The sequence below is a fragment of the Neovison vison genome, chromosome 5 (genome assembly GCF_020171115.1).
Source record: "Neovison vison isolate M4711 chromosome 5, ASM_NN_V1, whole genome shotgun sequence".
NCBI classification, from domain to species: Eukaryota; Metazoa; Chordata; class Mammalia; order Carnivora; family Mustelidae; genus Neogale; species Neogale vison.
In genome coordinates, this window is record NC_058095.1 from 83,364,539 (window position 1) to 83,381,193 (window position 16,655).

A 16,655-nucleotide genomic window follows, 5' to 3' on the forward strand; every position below is an offset into this window, starting at 1 on the left:
AAATATATGTGTTGGGTTTGTTTGGCATGAAGATTTCACCATTAAAAAAAAGATTTCATCATAAGTGAAAATAAGGTATAACCATAGAAACAGAATTTAAAGAGGAGGGACACCTGGGTTACTCAGTCGGTTAAGTGTCTGCCTTCAGCTCAGGTTATGATCTCAGGGTCCTGGGATGGAGTCCTAGATCAGGCTCAGCAGAGAGCCTGCTTCTCCTTCTGCCTGCTCCTGTTCCTGCTTGGCTCATTCTCTCTCTTACAAATAATTAGATAAAATCTTTTTTAAAATCATTAAAAAGAGGGGCGCCTGGGTGGCTCAGTGGGTTAAAGCCTCTGCCTTCGGCTCAGGTCATGATCCCAGGGTCCTGGGATCGAGCCCCACATCGGGCTCTCTGCTCAGTGGGGAGCCTTCTTCCCTTCCTCTCTCTCTGCCTGCCTTTCTGTCTGCTTGGGATCTCTGTCTGTCAAATAAATAAAATCTTAAAAAAAATTTTTTTTAAATCATTAAAAAGAAAAGAATTTAAAGAGGAATCCTATGAAGTTAGATAGCTGGATGGAGGGATAGATAGATAGATAGATAGATAGAATGACTGAATGAAGTTGTTTTCCAGTTCTGTCCTCTGAAGTTCTCTCTAAGATCAGTACCACCCAGGATCACAAATCTGGCCTGAAACCCTGATGCCCCAATCTTGATCTCTACATTCTTCTACATTCTTCACTACAAGGAACCAGGACTGCTTGGAGAAATTGTTGACCCATGTTTAGAGTAGGAAGGCTACCAGGTTGGCCTCGGATAGCTGTGGGCCCAGAGGCAAGAAAACTTTCAAATATCAATGGGATGGCATCTAAGGGCCCTCAGACTCAGCCTACACAGTAATTAGCAATGAGAAAATTCACTTGGACTATCTGGTCAAATGATCTGCTCTTAAATGACCTCAATTAACCTTTAAGAATTAAATCATTAAGTGCTCCTTTTGACAGCACATATATTAAGAATTGACATGATATAAAGATTAGGTTGGCCCCTGCCCAAGGATGACAAAAAAATTTGTGAAGCAGTCCATATTTTTACAGAACAGATTGGTGGTTCCCAGAGGGAACTTATTTATTTTATAAGTGGATATTTGTACCTTTTGGCACCCTTCACATATTTTGCCTGCTGCCAAGTCCTCTGGGTTCCCTCTGAAACCCATAGTGCCAGGAAGCTTGAATTATAATAATTCACATTAGTGTCATTCTAGTGCATGAGGTAATTTCACCTCATTATCTCATTTGATCCTCCCAGTCTTTTAATTGTTTCTTCATCTGTAAGATGAGAAAACAGGAGGCTCTAAGAAGCAAGTTCAGCAATGGCCATTATTTACCTTCATTCATTAAGTATTTATTGAGTACTTCCTATGTGCCCATCCCTAATCAGCATGGTCCCAACAGAAATTTCTGCAGTGGTAGAAATGTGCTCTATCTGCACTGTCCCATATGGTAGTCACCGGTTACACTTGGCTACTTGCCAGTAGGCTAATGTGACTGAGGAAATCAATATTTATTTCATTTTAGTTTATTCTAACTTATATTAAATAGCCACATGTATCTGGTAGCTGCTGTGTTGGCTCAGTTCTAGACATTGGAGACAGTGGTGAGCAAGAAAGAATAAGACACACCCTCCCAAATTATTCAGACTAGACAACATTTCTTCTTTTACATTGCTAAACCCCACTTCCTTCTGAAGCTGTCTCTGCTTCACCTTGTGACGGATGATTGCTCCTTTCTCTGAGCTCCTGAGCTTCCTGTAAACACTGCATGGTATACTGAGTCACTCATTCACTCCGGTTTTTATTGTACAATCCACTGTGTTAAGAAATGCTTAATGTTTAGTCTTTTGTTAAATTGTAAAAGTCTTAAGGTTAAGGACTATGCACCAGTTTTTCCTTACTAAGCACATCATAAGTACTCCTGCTTCTAAAAGCTTTCTTCTGCTTATTTCCAAAACGCATCATTCTTTCCATTATTTTTTTAGTTTGATGCCATGCTATGGAATATGGGACATGAATTCCAACTTCAACGGAAAGTGTTAGATTGGTTTTATCCCCTCCACACCATAGGATGCAAAAACAAGCCAATAAACCTCAGAGCTGAATATGGGATGGAAGGATAAAATACAGAAAAAGAGCAAAGAAAATTGTATTCCAACAGAAGTTGTGAAGAAATATAATTCAAGATAATTAAATATGAGGACACCTGACTGGCTCAGTCAGTAGTGCACATAACTCTTGATCTCGGGTTGTAGGTTTGAGCCCCACTCAACCTGTGGGGTGTAGAGATTACTTAAAAATAAAATCTTTTAAAACTAATGAAAAGAATTCGTCTTTCAAATCCCTGCTTCAACATGAAGAATGTTTTATTCAATATTTTTGGATAACGGTCTTTTAGAAGTGATCCAGCGACCATAAAAGTGGTAGGCACGAAAAATAGGTCATATCGTCAAAATATTATGCCACTTTAATATACCATGTCATTATAACAATGATTGGGGAAAATTGTTTACATTGGGTAAAATTTAGAGAGGGCTATGTTATTGAAGAGAAATGTGAAGATTTGTAAAATGTTTCTTTTTTTATAATAATAAACACTTTCATTTACAAAAGTTAGCTCTAGAAATTAAGGTAATATAAAGAACTCTGTCTAGCACATATGAGATCCATTGAGTAAGAACAGCTCCTGGGATGTAATCAAAGCCCGACTTTTTATGTCTCTCTCCCCCTGCAAACTCGCTCACTGGCAAAAGTGTTTTCCTTGGTCCTCAATTAAAGAAAGTTCCGTCAGGCCCTGAGTTTTCTGGCCACATTCAGGGAATTCAAGCTAAGGGGCAATTTCAATTGCAAATAGAGCAGTCTTGATTAGGTAGTTAAATCTCCCCTTTGCCAGCTAGGACCAGTGGCAGGCGAACATTGAAGGTGAATTGGCCAATTCCTTCTTTTCCCATTCACCTGGGCCACCATTTGCCAGCTGCCGCTACTTCTCTCTCCAGAGCTGGAGAGCAAGGCGGTCCCACATGCCCTCTCATTGGCCTCTAAATGATTCTCTTGCTTTGGACTAAAAGAGTTTTGACTTGCTTTGAAGTCAAAGGGCTCTAATAGCTCACCATCTCCCATGTGAGCTGCATCTGTGTCCATGTAAAACAAATTCTGAGTTTTGACTCATCTCAATGTAACACCAATCTCCATCAACCCCATCAACCCATGTCTTACCTTCCAGTTGTTCTGTTCTTTAGATTCCCCCAGCAGCAGTCAAATCCCAGTCCCATATCTCTCTAACCTGCATTCCCTGAGGAGTCTGTCTACATCTGTCTCCAGCTTAAGGTAAAGGCCTGGGCACCACCCAGCCCCCTTAAGGGTATAGAAGACCATGGCAACGGCTCCCCCAACCCCAGATCTCTGCAACCTCTCCTTTCTACCCCAACTGTCCACTCTTGACCCCAATGTTGGTAAGGGGTTTATAAATCCTAAAACATGGTCGACAACCTACTTTGGAAAAAATGCACCTTGGGCCTGCAATTTATCTGTTGTCTAACATTTGTTGTCTTCAAGCATTGGCCATAATCCCCAATTTAACATCTTGCCATACTTAAACAGAAGACGATTAGGTGATACAAGCAAACTTATTTAACATTTCATCAAAAGAACAGACTCCCTTCGGAGAACTGAATGGGGGTGGAAGACAAGAAACCTTTAAAGGATAAAGAATAAAGAAAGAAGAAAAGACAAATTGCAAGTATCAGATTGGCTGGGGTCATGAAGTCAGGTTGTTTGGGCTGAGAAGGCCCAGAGTTGGCTTGGCATGTAGGGATTGGCTGAATGAATAAACTGCATTTTTGGTCAAGCCAAGCATGTACAGGGACACAAAAGTGATCCAAGTTTCAGTTTGCTGACGCAGGTCCCATCTGGGGCCTGGAAATCTATTTCAACACTATATAGGTAGTAGTATACATGTCAGTATCAGAAAGGCAGAGTAGTATAGTGGTTAGAAATGTGGGCCCCGGAGTCAGACTGCTAGGGTTTCAATAGCAAATTCTTCCTTTACTGGTTGTATGATCTTGAATAAGTTCATTAAACCCTTCAAATTCAGCTTCTTCATCAGTAAGAGAATAGTCATAGTTTCCTCTCAGTGTGGTTATTTAAAAATGTGTCAGGCCCATAGTAAGTGTTGGGTAGTTATTTGGCTACCACTGCCTTACAGGACAGCTCTTCCACACACGCATTCTCCCTGCCCACCACCTCTGCAGAACCTCCTTGCAAAGCGTGGAAAACAGATTTTAGCTCATTCTTTCACAGGTGAGTGCTCTGAGACTTCCAGAGGCTAAGAAAGATAATGATAGCCACTTAGGCAGTAAATCTTGGACCAGAATTTTTCTTTCCAATGAAAATGCCATGAATTTTAAGCTTGAACAATGTTTCTCAAAAGATTTAAAATTTGAATTTCAGGTATGAAATTTACAAACTCAGGAATAGCCTCCAGGAATGTTCAGATGCATTGCAACATCACTGCAAACTATTTCATAAAATAAATGTGCACATAGACTGTTGCCTACAGCTCTTCCTGGCCCCCGCAGACACACCCTTGATTACATGTACTTATCCTCCCTTCCACTTCTTGACCTCCTTTAAAAGATCACAAGTAACCTCATGCATTGGTACAGCCATTTACAAAATGTTTTCTCATCATCCATTCCTTGCCTATATTTATTTTGCTTAAGAAGAAAAAAGGATAGCCAGACAAGAAGAAAGGAAGAAAGATAAGTTTGAAGTTTAATGAAACATAATGAAATATTACCATGATAAAAATGTTCCACAAGAAATAGGGTTTTCATGATCATTCACTCAGTTACCAGAAAGATCATAGTTCTGAATGACAAATGATTTAAACGTGCCACTGAATTAAGAATTTTTTTCTGTACAACAACCTTTTCCTCCTCAACGTCACAGTTTTGATATATTTTCTTTTGGGGAAACCAAAGCTAGAAGACAGTTTGCATGTGTTGGGGAAACTGAAAGGTGTTCCTAAGACTGAAGGATTCTCCTCTGTCACATTTGTACCTATACTCCCATGGATCCCAGGGAAGTTTCAGCTGTACTCTATTATATTTAAACTATATATCTCATATGATATATTGAGAGTAAGAACAATTTTAACAGAGCATTTGGAAGTTAGAATTTCAATATATATATATTTATAATTCCTTTTCCTTTTCTTTACCTATTAAACTGCATGGATTCACTTTCATTAGTAATAGAGATTTGATTTTATACAGGATCTAGAGCAAGTGACCATCAAATTTGTGCCTTTGTATACATTTTAAAACAAGATTTCATCCTCAAGACACTTAAATTTCCATCTGCCAAAAATTGTCAAGCTGTATTGATATTTTTTAGAACAAGATACTTTACTGCCATCTTCTGGAAAATTGTTTTTATTATTGTTATAAGTACCAAATCTATGATATCTGTAATGTGAATAACACTTCCTTAGGTGTGTCTCCCTTGTGCAGTGCATAACCTATACAACCCTATGTGACAGAGGTTGTGATGAGTATAATATTGTCAAGGGAAATTCATGTACTTGAATACAACTAAGTCCAAAGAGATGGTAGCTCCTTGTCAGAAACTGAGGATTTCATCACTGTTGGAATTACTGTGGCTTCTTTCCAAATCATTTCTGAATTCACTCAGAGAAGATGTCACTCATGGATTTTATTTTTGTCCAGTCTCAGAATTCTGAGGTGGCAAGAAGAATAAGAGAATGGGTGACATATATCCTCAGTTTGAAAGCATGCCAAGATAGAAGATGAGAGTTTAAGTCAACAAGCATGTAGACTTAAACACACAAGACAATTAAGATCTTCAGCCTGAGTGATCTTCAATTTTCTGTGTTGGGGCTTCAGAGTCAAAGTCATTACTGGATAGAGGCACATTTGCAATAAAAATGATTCTCCTTGCCTTTTGGCACAGTTCAAAAATTTTATACACAAGCCACCTCAAAAAGACAAAAATCTCTCAACTTCCCAAGCCACTCTCACTTTCCCATAGCATTTAACTCAGCGAACCACAAACCAAATGAACAGGAAGGCTAATGATGTGTCAGTAAAGTGCCATCTAGTTCTTCAAGAGGAAAATTTTGAAGTAAATGTGCCAATAAAGCACTAATTCAATTCTCAGTGTTCTGTATTGTAGCTTTATAGGTATTTATGTATTTTTAAATTTTATTTATTTGAGATATTATGAGAGTGAGAGCACAAGGAGGTACAGAGAGAGAGGGAGAAGCAGACTCCCTGCTGAGCAGGAAGCCTGACATGGGGCCTCGATCCCAGGACCTTGGGATCATGACCTGAACCAAAAGCAGACATTTCACATACTGAGCCACCCAGGCACCCCATATTATAGGTATTTAGGATAATTTACCTCACATGTCTTTAGAAACCACTATCAGGTCACTAATATTCTTTGGACCATGCTTTGGGCTCACAAGTAAATATAGCTCATTCAAAACTGTTTTTCAAATGGTGTAATCAAGTGATTTTACTATCTCTCTAATCCCAGTGCTATAGAACTTCCTGTGATGATGGAAGTAGTCTGTATGTGTACTCTCCAACACAGCAGTCACCAACTATGTGTGACTATTGAGCCCTTGAAGTGTGGTGAGACTAAAGAACTGAATTTTTATTTTTATTTAATTTTATTTAGTTTAAATTTCATCTTAAATAGTTACCTGTGGCTAACTATTACCATATTAGACAGTGCAGCTTAGACATACCCTTCCCTCTGCCAGGAATGCTTTGTTTCTGTCTTATCCATTTATGAAACTCCTATGAATGAATGAGTGGACATGTTATAGGTAGATACTGTATATAGCTGATGCAGATCAATAAAAATATTTGATGTTGGGGGTGCCTGTGTGGTTCTGTTAGTTAAGCATCCAACTTTTGATTTCAGCTCAGGTCATGATCTTAGGGTCATGAGATCATGCCCTGAGTCAGGCTCCATGCTCCACATGGCGCCTGCTTGAGATTCTCTCTCTCCCCCTCTCCCTTTGCCCTTCTCTTGCTCAGCTCATATTCTCTCTCCTCCCCTCTCTCTCTCCCTTCCTCCCTTACCAAAAAATAGAAATAAATAAAGTTGAGGCTGACAATGTAATGTGCTTAATTTCACTGTTTCATGTCATCAAACATCTTTGCACAATATTCTAAAAGAGTTTGGTTATTTGAGTGTTACTGTTTTTTTGTGATTTTGGATGATGAATGAGTGGGAGTTTTCTTTGGATCGTATAAGAGCTATCGGGGGGGGTTCCCCCCAAACATATTCCAGCCTTCACTGATCCTACTTTTGAGCTGAAAAGCTAAATTCACATCTGTTATGATGAAAGTGATTTAATTACCACTCAAGCAAGTAGAAAAAAGTTGACATGTTATGTACTAGGGAAGAAGTCTGACAACAGGGAAAGGAAAGCCAAAGTGATGGAAATTTACTCTGCACATACCCTGTACAATGGGCCTTTCAGAAATCAGCTTCGGTGTGGCACGAAAGCCATGCTGCAACAACGGGGCAGTGTCTGGGACTCATGAAAGGGCAGGAGTGTGCTGCTTTCTAAAGAAATCCTTCCATTCCACCCCACTTTGCTCCAAACCCAAGGGAGACTACAGAGGCAGCAGAGTGGACTTCAGGCCACCTTTTCCTAGTTTCCAACCATAAAAATTGTTTCAACATTTATTACAGTGTTTTTCCACTTTTTCCCCTCTGCCCCACTCCCCTGTTTAGTCAGTGATCACCTATCACCCTGAACACAGATTTACTACCTTAAATCGAGGGCCCTCTACTCGTTCTTAAAAGTGAGAGATTTGATATGATCTCCCTGATATGAGGAAGTGGAGATGCAACGTGGGGGTTTGTGGGGTAGGAAAAGAGTAAATGAAGCAAGATGGGATCGGGAGGGAGACAAACCATAAGAGACTCTTTTTTTTTTTTTCAATTTATTTATTTTCAGAAAAACAGTATTCATTAGTTTTTCACCACACCCAGTGCTCCATGCAAGCCGTGCCCTCCATAATACCCACCACCTGGTACCCCAACCTCCCACCCCCCCGCCACTTCAAACCCCTCAGACTGTTTTTCAGAGTCCATAGTCTCTCATGGTTCACCTCCCCTTCCAATTTACCCAAATTCCCTACTCCTCTCTAACACCCCTTGTCCTCCATGCTATTTGTTATGCTCCACAAATAAGTGAAACCATATGATAATTGACTCTCTCTGCTTGACTGATTTCACTCAGCATAATCTCTTCCAGTCCCGTCCATATTGCTACAAAAGTTGGGTATTCATCCTTTCTGATGGAGGCATAATACTCCATAGTGTATATGGACCACATCTTCCTTATCCATTCATCTGTTGAAGGGCATCTTGGTTCTTTCCATAGTTTGGCAACTGTGGCCATTGCTGCTATAAATATTGGGGTACAGATGGCCCTTCTTTACCCCAAAGACACAGATGTCGTGAAAATAAGAGACTCTTAATATCACAAAACAAGGGCGCCTGGGTGGCTGAGTGGGTTAAGCCGCTGCCTTCGGCTCAGGTCATGATCTCAGGGTCCTGGGATCGAGTCCCGCATCGGGCTCTCTGCTCAGCAGGGAGCCTGCTTCCCTCTCTCTCTCTCTGCCTGCCTCTCTGCCTACTTGTGATTTCTCTCTGTCAAATAAATAAATAAAATCTTAAAAAAAATCACAAAACAAAACTGAGGGTGGGGGGGCGTGGGTAGGGAGAGGATGGTTGGGTTATGGACATTGGGGAGGGTATGTGCTATGGTGAGTGCTGTGAAGTGTGTAAACCTGGCAATTCACAGACCTGTACCCCTGGGGCTAATAATACATTATATGTTTATTTAAAAAATTTAAAAATTTAAAATTTTTTTTAAAAAGCGAGAGATTTGTATAAAAGGAAAGTTTTAACTTTTGAACCTGAAGGAAGATATGCATATACACTTGAGAAGTTCCTTTTAACAATAGTTAAAATTCCTATCAAGGTGAACATCAGTCCAATTAGCTGGCAATAATGTGCTAAGTTATAGTCAAACTTGTGACATATGAAAAGAAGTCAGCTAAGATTGGAGTCCGGAAGTAGTTAGCGCTGGATGAGGCCAAGGCCAACTCCTCTTTTCATATGGGACAAGAGTCAGTCATAGAGAAGAAAGGGACTTCCTAAGCATTACACAACAACTCAGTAGCAATGCTTGGACATAGAAGCCAGAATCCTTAACTCAAGAGGGTCAGCTTTCTATGGCTAACATTTCCAAATTTTTTCCACCTAAGAACCCCAATGGCAGAGAATGAAGACACTTTCTTCCTTGGGTCACAGAAAACATCTCCTCCAAATTTAATGTTTCATTGGCGTTTGGAGTGTTTTCTTAAGAATGTATAATGATTTATATTCTATTCTATAATATATCCATATTTTTGTTAATATGAAATAATATTTGAGGTTCTGGTTCAAGATGGTGAGGGAGGAGTATACTGAACTCACCTCCTCCCGTGGACGTACTGAATCTACAGCTCTCTATGGAAAATTTTCCTTCAAGAAAACCCGAGAGACCGGCGGAGTGACCCCTTCACATCAGGCAAACAAGAGAGAAATCACACTGAATGGATAGGAAAGGCTGAGAACTACCCTGCTATAAGTCCCTCCCCGTGCAGCAACCTGTGATTAAGAGGGAATGCAAAACCTGGAGCTTTACCCTGAGGAGTAATCCGTTTGTATCCCACATCAGGCACCCCAACTTTTAAAACCAGCAGCACCTCAGAATGTGGAGAAAAGGGAACCCTCCTACACTGTTGGTGGGAATGCAAACTGGGGCAACCACTCTGGAAAACAGTATGAAGGTTCCTCAAAAAGTTAAAATTGAGCTATCCTACCACCCAGCAATTGCACCACTACATGCTTATCCAAAGGATACAAAAATGCTGATTTGAAGGGGCACATGCACCCCAATGTTTATAGCAGCACTATCAACAATAGCTGAATTATGGGAAGAGCCCAACTGTCCATTGACTGATGAATAGATAAAGAAGATATGGTATATATACAATGGAATATTAGCCATCAAAAAGTATGAAATCTTGCCATTTGCAATGAAGTGGATGGAGCTAGAGGGTATTATGCTAAGTGAAATAAGTCAGTCAGAGAAAGACAAATACCATATGATCTCACTTGTATGTGGAATTTAAGGAAAAAAAACAGATAAGCATAGGGAAAGGGAAGGAAAAATAAGATAAAAACAGAGAAGGAGGCAAAAACAATAAGAGACTCAACTATAGAGAATACAGCACTGTTGGAGGTGAGGAGGGGGAATGGGCTAGAAAGGTGATGGGCATTAAGGAGGGAACTTGTTGTAATGAGCACTGGGTGTTATAATGTAAGTGATGAATCACTAAATTCTACTCCTGAAACCAATACTACACTATGTGTTAACTAACTTGAATTTAAATAAAAATTTGGAAGAAGTAAATAAATAAAGTAAAAATAAATAGAATTAAATTAAAATAAAATATAAATAAAATAAAACCAGCACCTCAGGGATGAATTTCCAAAACATCTGGCCATGAAGACAAACAGGGCCTTTCCCCATGAGATCCACAGGGCTGTGGGAACTGAGGTGCAGCTCTTTTTTTTTTTTTTTTAAGATTTTATTTACTTATTTATTTGAGAAAGAGTAAGAGAGAGCATGAGAGGGTAGAAGGTCAGAGGGAGAAGCAGACTCCCCACAGAGATGGGAGCCTGATGAGGGACTTGATTGTAGGACTCGGGGATCACAACCTAAGCCGAAGGCAGTTGCTTAACCAGCTGAGCCACTCAGGTGCCCCAAATGTGCTGCTCTTACGGAGCCCATCTGCAGATTCACCCCTCCCTGGGCCCAGCACAAAAGCAGTCCTTTGAAAAGTGCCCAGATTCTATGTGAAAGAGACTTATTTCATTGTAAAACATCAGTCTGAGGAACAGCGGTCTGCTGGGATACTCTCCAGGGCTGGAGGCTGGTGGGTGCCATCTTGCACATTGTCCCTCTGCTTTGCAAATGCTGGCAGGCACCTTTACTTTCTTTCTTTTTATTCTTTCTTCTTCTTCCTCTTCCCCCCCCCTTTTCTCAGTAGATGCCATCCTCACAGTCTCCCTTGCCACATCCCAGACCACCAGAATCTCCCAGAGTAGAGCTTCTACACATGTCAGGGGCCCCTGTCTTTACATGTGATGATCTAGTTTTTAATACCTGCCACCCAGGGGATAGCCCCTGATTGCCTGGTTCTGGAGACCAAGGGGGTCTTGTGCTCATGGGTCCCACAGGACCACTACAATTAGGGGAACAGTTCATGGCACTTCATAGATAACAGACAGAAACATACCAGGTTTTCTGAGGAAGAGGTCTATTCGCTTCTCCTGGAAGCGGGGCAAGCTTTTGGTTTGACACACGTACAGGGTCCTACAGAGGGGCTCTTCGGGAGGAAAGGCCAGTGAGCATAATCTTTGCACTCTCCATCTGCCTCTCTTCGGCTCACTGGCATTCCAGAAAACAGTCTGTACCTTTGTCTGGTGCCCTGATTTTTATGACTGCCACAAGGGGACACCGCTATATCACCAGGCTTTGGTGGGTTTATACTATGAGGTTCCACAGGACTTTAACCCACAGGGAAAGACATTTTAAACAGCTACCACCCCAGGCACAGTGAGAAACAGTGCCAGGAGCTCCATCTTTCTGTGAAAGTGGCCTGCTAAGCTGAGGGGTAGGTGTCTAATTAAACACACATTTAAGGGCTGTCTGTAACCTTTCTTGAGACCCTAGAGAGTGGGCCCTTTCTTCATGTTGTCCCTCTGCTGTGCCCTGGCATCTCTCAGAGGGAATCTCTTATACACAACCAGTAGCCCTGTTTTTATACCTGGTGCCCTAGTTTTTGTGGCTGCCATCCCAGGGATACACCTCAATAGCCTGGCACTGGTGACCAGGGGGCTTTCCTTTCCTGAGTCCCATGGGTGTTTAAAAATCAGAGAAACAATTCTTGGCAGCCTTGTCCCAGGGATCTGGATAGACAGCAACTGAAACATAACCCTAGGCTTTCTGTGAAAAGGAAACTACTTGCTAGTCATGGGGCCTTGAACTTAGGGGCAGGTTTCAGGTTTGGTGTACATCTAGAAGCCACAAAGGCACTCGTGGGGAACATAGGCCAGGGGGCACAATTGTTGCACTCTCTCTCTGCACAGCTCACTGATACCTCCCAGGAAATTGCTGATATATTCTTCCAGAATCCTAATTTTTGCAACTGCCACCCAGGAGACACCCCCAGATCATCTGGCTCTGGAAGTCAGCCAGGCTTATGCGTGCAGTCCCATAGAACCATATATACTTGTATTCTCTAAAAGCTGCTGCCTGAGCATCTGGTATCCAATCAGCCTGAATCTATATGCTGACTGGGATCCCCCACCACTGTGGGGACACTGACTGGTCTCTGCACACCCTGAAGTACTGAGCTGTTAAAAATATAATAGACTTTTTGGGCAATCACAAAGGTTTCAGAGGCAACCAAGATCAAAAAGGGCAGGGTCGAACAAGGTTCAGTTCCTACACAAACCCAACCTATCAAGACTGAAAGATGTGGTTGTTTCAACTAATTCATAGAAACCAATGCATAAAGTCAAGCAAAATGAAGAAACACAGAAATATGTCCCAAAGGAAGAAAAAGATAAAATGTCAGAAAAAAAATTAATGAAAAAAGAGACAAGAACTTTACTTGATAAAGAGTTCAAAATAATAGTCCTAATGCAGTAAGAACTTCACACCGAAGAGAAGGAAAATAGAAGAAAGTTCCAAATGGAAGTCACAGAACTGAAGAATACAGTAGCAGAACCAAAAAAATACACTAGGGAACTTCAACAGTAGAATAAAGGATCAGTAACTCAAAGTCCCACCCAATCAAAGCAACAAAAAGAAAAAAGAATAAAAAAAAGTAAATATAGTATAAGGGACTAATGAGACATCAAGCAGAAGACACTCACATTGTAGGAGTTCCAGAAGCAGAGGAGAGAGAAAGGGGGATAAAGCTTCTTGAAAGAAATAATGGCTGAAAACTTCCTTACTTGGGGAAAGAAACAGACATTCAGATCTAAAAAGCCCAGATAACTCTAAATAAGAGGAACTCAAAGAGACCCACACCAAGGCACAATATGATTAAAATGTCAGAAGTTAAAGGCAAGGAGAGAATCTTGAAAGCAGTGAAAGAAAAATTTCTTAAACACAAGTGAGCCCCCATAAGAATTTCAGCAAATTTTTCAGCAGAAATTTGCAGGCCAGAAAATGGTGGCACAATATGTTCAGAGTGCTAAAAGAAAAAAAATTTCCCAACAAGAATACTCAATGTGATAACATTGTCATTCAGAATTGAAGGAGAGATAAAGACTTTTCCATACATACAAAGCCTAAAGGAATTAATCAACACTAAACTGGCCTTATAAGAAATATTAAAGGGACTTCTTCAAGCTGAAGAGAAAAAGCACTAATAAGTAATAAAAAAGCATATGAAAGTATAATTCTCACAAGTAAAGGCAAATATTCATAAAGGTAGTAGATTATTCAACTATAAAGTTAGTATGAAGGTTAAAAGACAAAAATAGTAACAAATAACTGTAGCTATAATAATTAGTTAAGGGACATACAAGATAAAAACATGTAAAATGTTTTTTGCACCACCATGCAGAGGGGTGGCTGGCTGGCTCAGTTGCAAGAGCTTGTGTACTCTTGATCTCAGGGTTGTGAGTTCAAGCCTCAACTTAGGTTCAGAGATTATTAAAAAATTTTTTTTTTTAATTTTTGCATTCAAAATTATAGATTGCATTCAAAATTGTTATCAACTTAAACTCATATATAAATATATACATATATATATTTAAGTTGCTAAATATAAGTATTATGGTAACCACAACAAAAACATCAATCAAAGAAGATTGAAAACCAATCCTTTTTTTTTTGTTTTATGGGTTTTTAAATTTTTTTAAAGATCCTATTTATTTTTTTTAAGAGAGAGCATGCCTGAGCGGAGGGAGGCGCAGAGAGAGAGGGAGAAGCAGACTCCTCACTGAGTAGGGAGCTCAACACGGTATTCGATCCCAGGACCCTGGGACTGTGACCTGAGCCAAAGGCAGATGCTTAACCAACTGAGCCACCAGGCACCCAAAACCAATCCTTTTCAAACTCTTCCAAAAAAAAAAAAAATTGGAGAGCACTCCCAAAATCATTTTACAAAGATAACATTACCCTGATACCAAAACCAGACAAGGATGCCACAAGAAAAACTGCAGGCCAATATTTCTGATGAACAGGGATCCCCTAATCTTCAACAATATTAGCAAACTAAATTCAATAATATATATATAAAGGACCATACAACATAATCAGGTGGAATTTATTCCAGAGTTGCAAAGATAATTCAATCAATCAACATTCCACACAACATAACAAAATGAAGCATAAAATCATATGACTATCTCAATAGCTGCAGAAAAAGCATTTGACGATACTTACCAGCAATTTATAATAAAAACTCTCAATAAAGCAGGTATAGTAGGAAAGTACTTTAACATAATAAAGGCCATATGTGACAAGCCCACAGATATCATTATACTTAATGGTGAAAAGCTTAAAGTTCTTTCTCTTAAGATCAGGAACAAGACAAGCTTACCCACTCTTGTTGCTTTTATTCAATATAGTATTGGAAAGTCAGGGAAATTATGCAAGAAAAAGAAAAAAAAGGCATCCAAATTGGAAGGAAGAAGTAAACCTGTCACTATTTGCAGATGACTTGATACTATATATAGAAAACTGTAATGACTGTCAAAAATATGTTAGAACTAATAAAAGAATAAAAGAATTCAGTAAAGTTGCAAGTTATACAGAAACCAGTTGGGCTTCTGTACAGTAATAACAAACTATCAGAAAGAGAAATTAAGAGAACAATTCCATTTATAATTGCACCAAAAAAAATAAAATATCTAAGTATAAACTTAACCAGGGAGGTGTACACTGTACACTGAAAACTTTAAGACATTGATGAAAGAAATTTAGGAAGACACAAATAAATGGAAAGATATTTCATGTTCATGGATTGGAAAAATTAACATTGTTAAAATGTCCATACCACCCAAAGCAATTGACAGATTTAATGTAATTCTTTTCAAAATTCCAATGACATTTTTCACAGAACTAGAACAAGCAATTCTAAAATTCTAAACAGAGCTCATAAGCTCCTTGACATACATCTTGGTGATGATCTTTTGGATTTGACACCAAAAACAAAGACAAGAAAGGCAAAAAGAAACTACGTCAAACTAAAATGCTTCTGCACAACAAAGGAAAACATCAACGAAATAAAAAGGCAACCTCCAGGGGCGCCTGGGTGGCTCAGTGGGTTAAAGCCTCTGCTTTCGGCTCAGGTCATGATCCCAGGGTTCTGGGATTGAGCCCCGCATCAGGTTCTCTGCTCAGCGGGGAGCCTGCTTCCCTTCCTCTCTCTGCCTGCCTCTCTGCCTACTTGTGATCTGTCAAATAAATAAATAAAATAAAATAAAATAAAAGGCAACCTCCTGAATGGGAGAAAATATTTGTAAATGATATATCTGAAGGGGTTAATAGCCAAAATATATAAAGAACTCATACAACTCAATAGCAAAGAAACAATCTGATTTTGGGGCTGCTGGGTGTCTCAGTCATTTAAGCTTCTGCCTTAGGCTCAGGTCCTGATCCTGGGGTCCTGGGATGGAGCCCTAAAGCAGGCTCCCTGCTACTAACAGCCTACTGTTGACTGGAAGCATACTAATAATATAAAGTCAATTAGCTACATATTTTGGAAAGCATATGTATCATATACATACTCTTATAATAAATAAATAAATAAGCTACAGAAAAGAAAATGCTATTAAGAAAATCATAAGAAAGAGAAATTAGGGGTGCCTTGGGTGACTCAGTCAGTTAAGTGTCTGATTCTTGATTTGGGCTCAGGTCATGATCTCAAGATTGTGAAATCAAGCCCTGAATCAGGCTTCATGCCAGGCATAGAGCTTACTTAAGATTCTCTCTCTCCCTCTGCCCCTACCCCCTGATAAAAAATATAAGAAGAAAGAGAAAATACATTTACAGTACTGTATTGTACTTTATTGAAAAAAATCCACTTATAAGTGGACTTGCACAGTTCAAACACATGTTGTTTAAGGGCCAACTATATAATATTTTGCAATTATACCTCAATAAAAATAATAAATATTTAAATTTCTTTACCAATTTCAATTATATACACTTTCCCCCAAAACATATTCTAGTAAAATTGATGCTTCAAAAAAAAATTCATCATTTTCCTGCATACTCCTGGCATAATGTATTTGAGAAGTACAGTGTATCTGAGAAGGACAGAGGTCCATGAAACTTTGCAGAAACCAAGCAGTAAGCTGAAAAAATATTGAATTACCTTTACCTTTTCTTGGTACTTCCCTTTCAAATTAAGCTTAAAAATAGTATTTTGGGGGCAGCTGGGTGGCTCAGTTGGTTGGGCCTCTGCCTTCAGCTCAGGTCATGGTCCCGGGGTTCTGG

The 16,655-nt window shown here is 39.6% G+C and overlaps 1 non-coding gene across 1 annotated transcript; it reads left to right on the forward strand.

Moving 5' to 3' along the window:
* Positions 1-964: 964 nt before the first annotated feature.
* Positions 965-1,069, forward strand: LOC122908067. Its single transcript, XR_006384861.1, has one exon. It is a non-coding gene; the product is annotated as a U6 spliceosomal RNA (small nuclear RNA).
* The last annotated feature ends 15,586 nt before the right edge of the window (positions 1,070-16,655 follow it).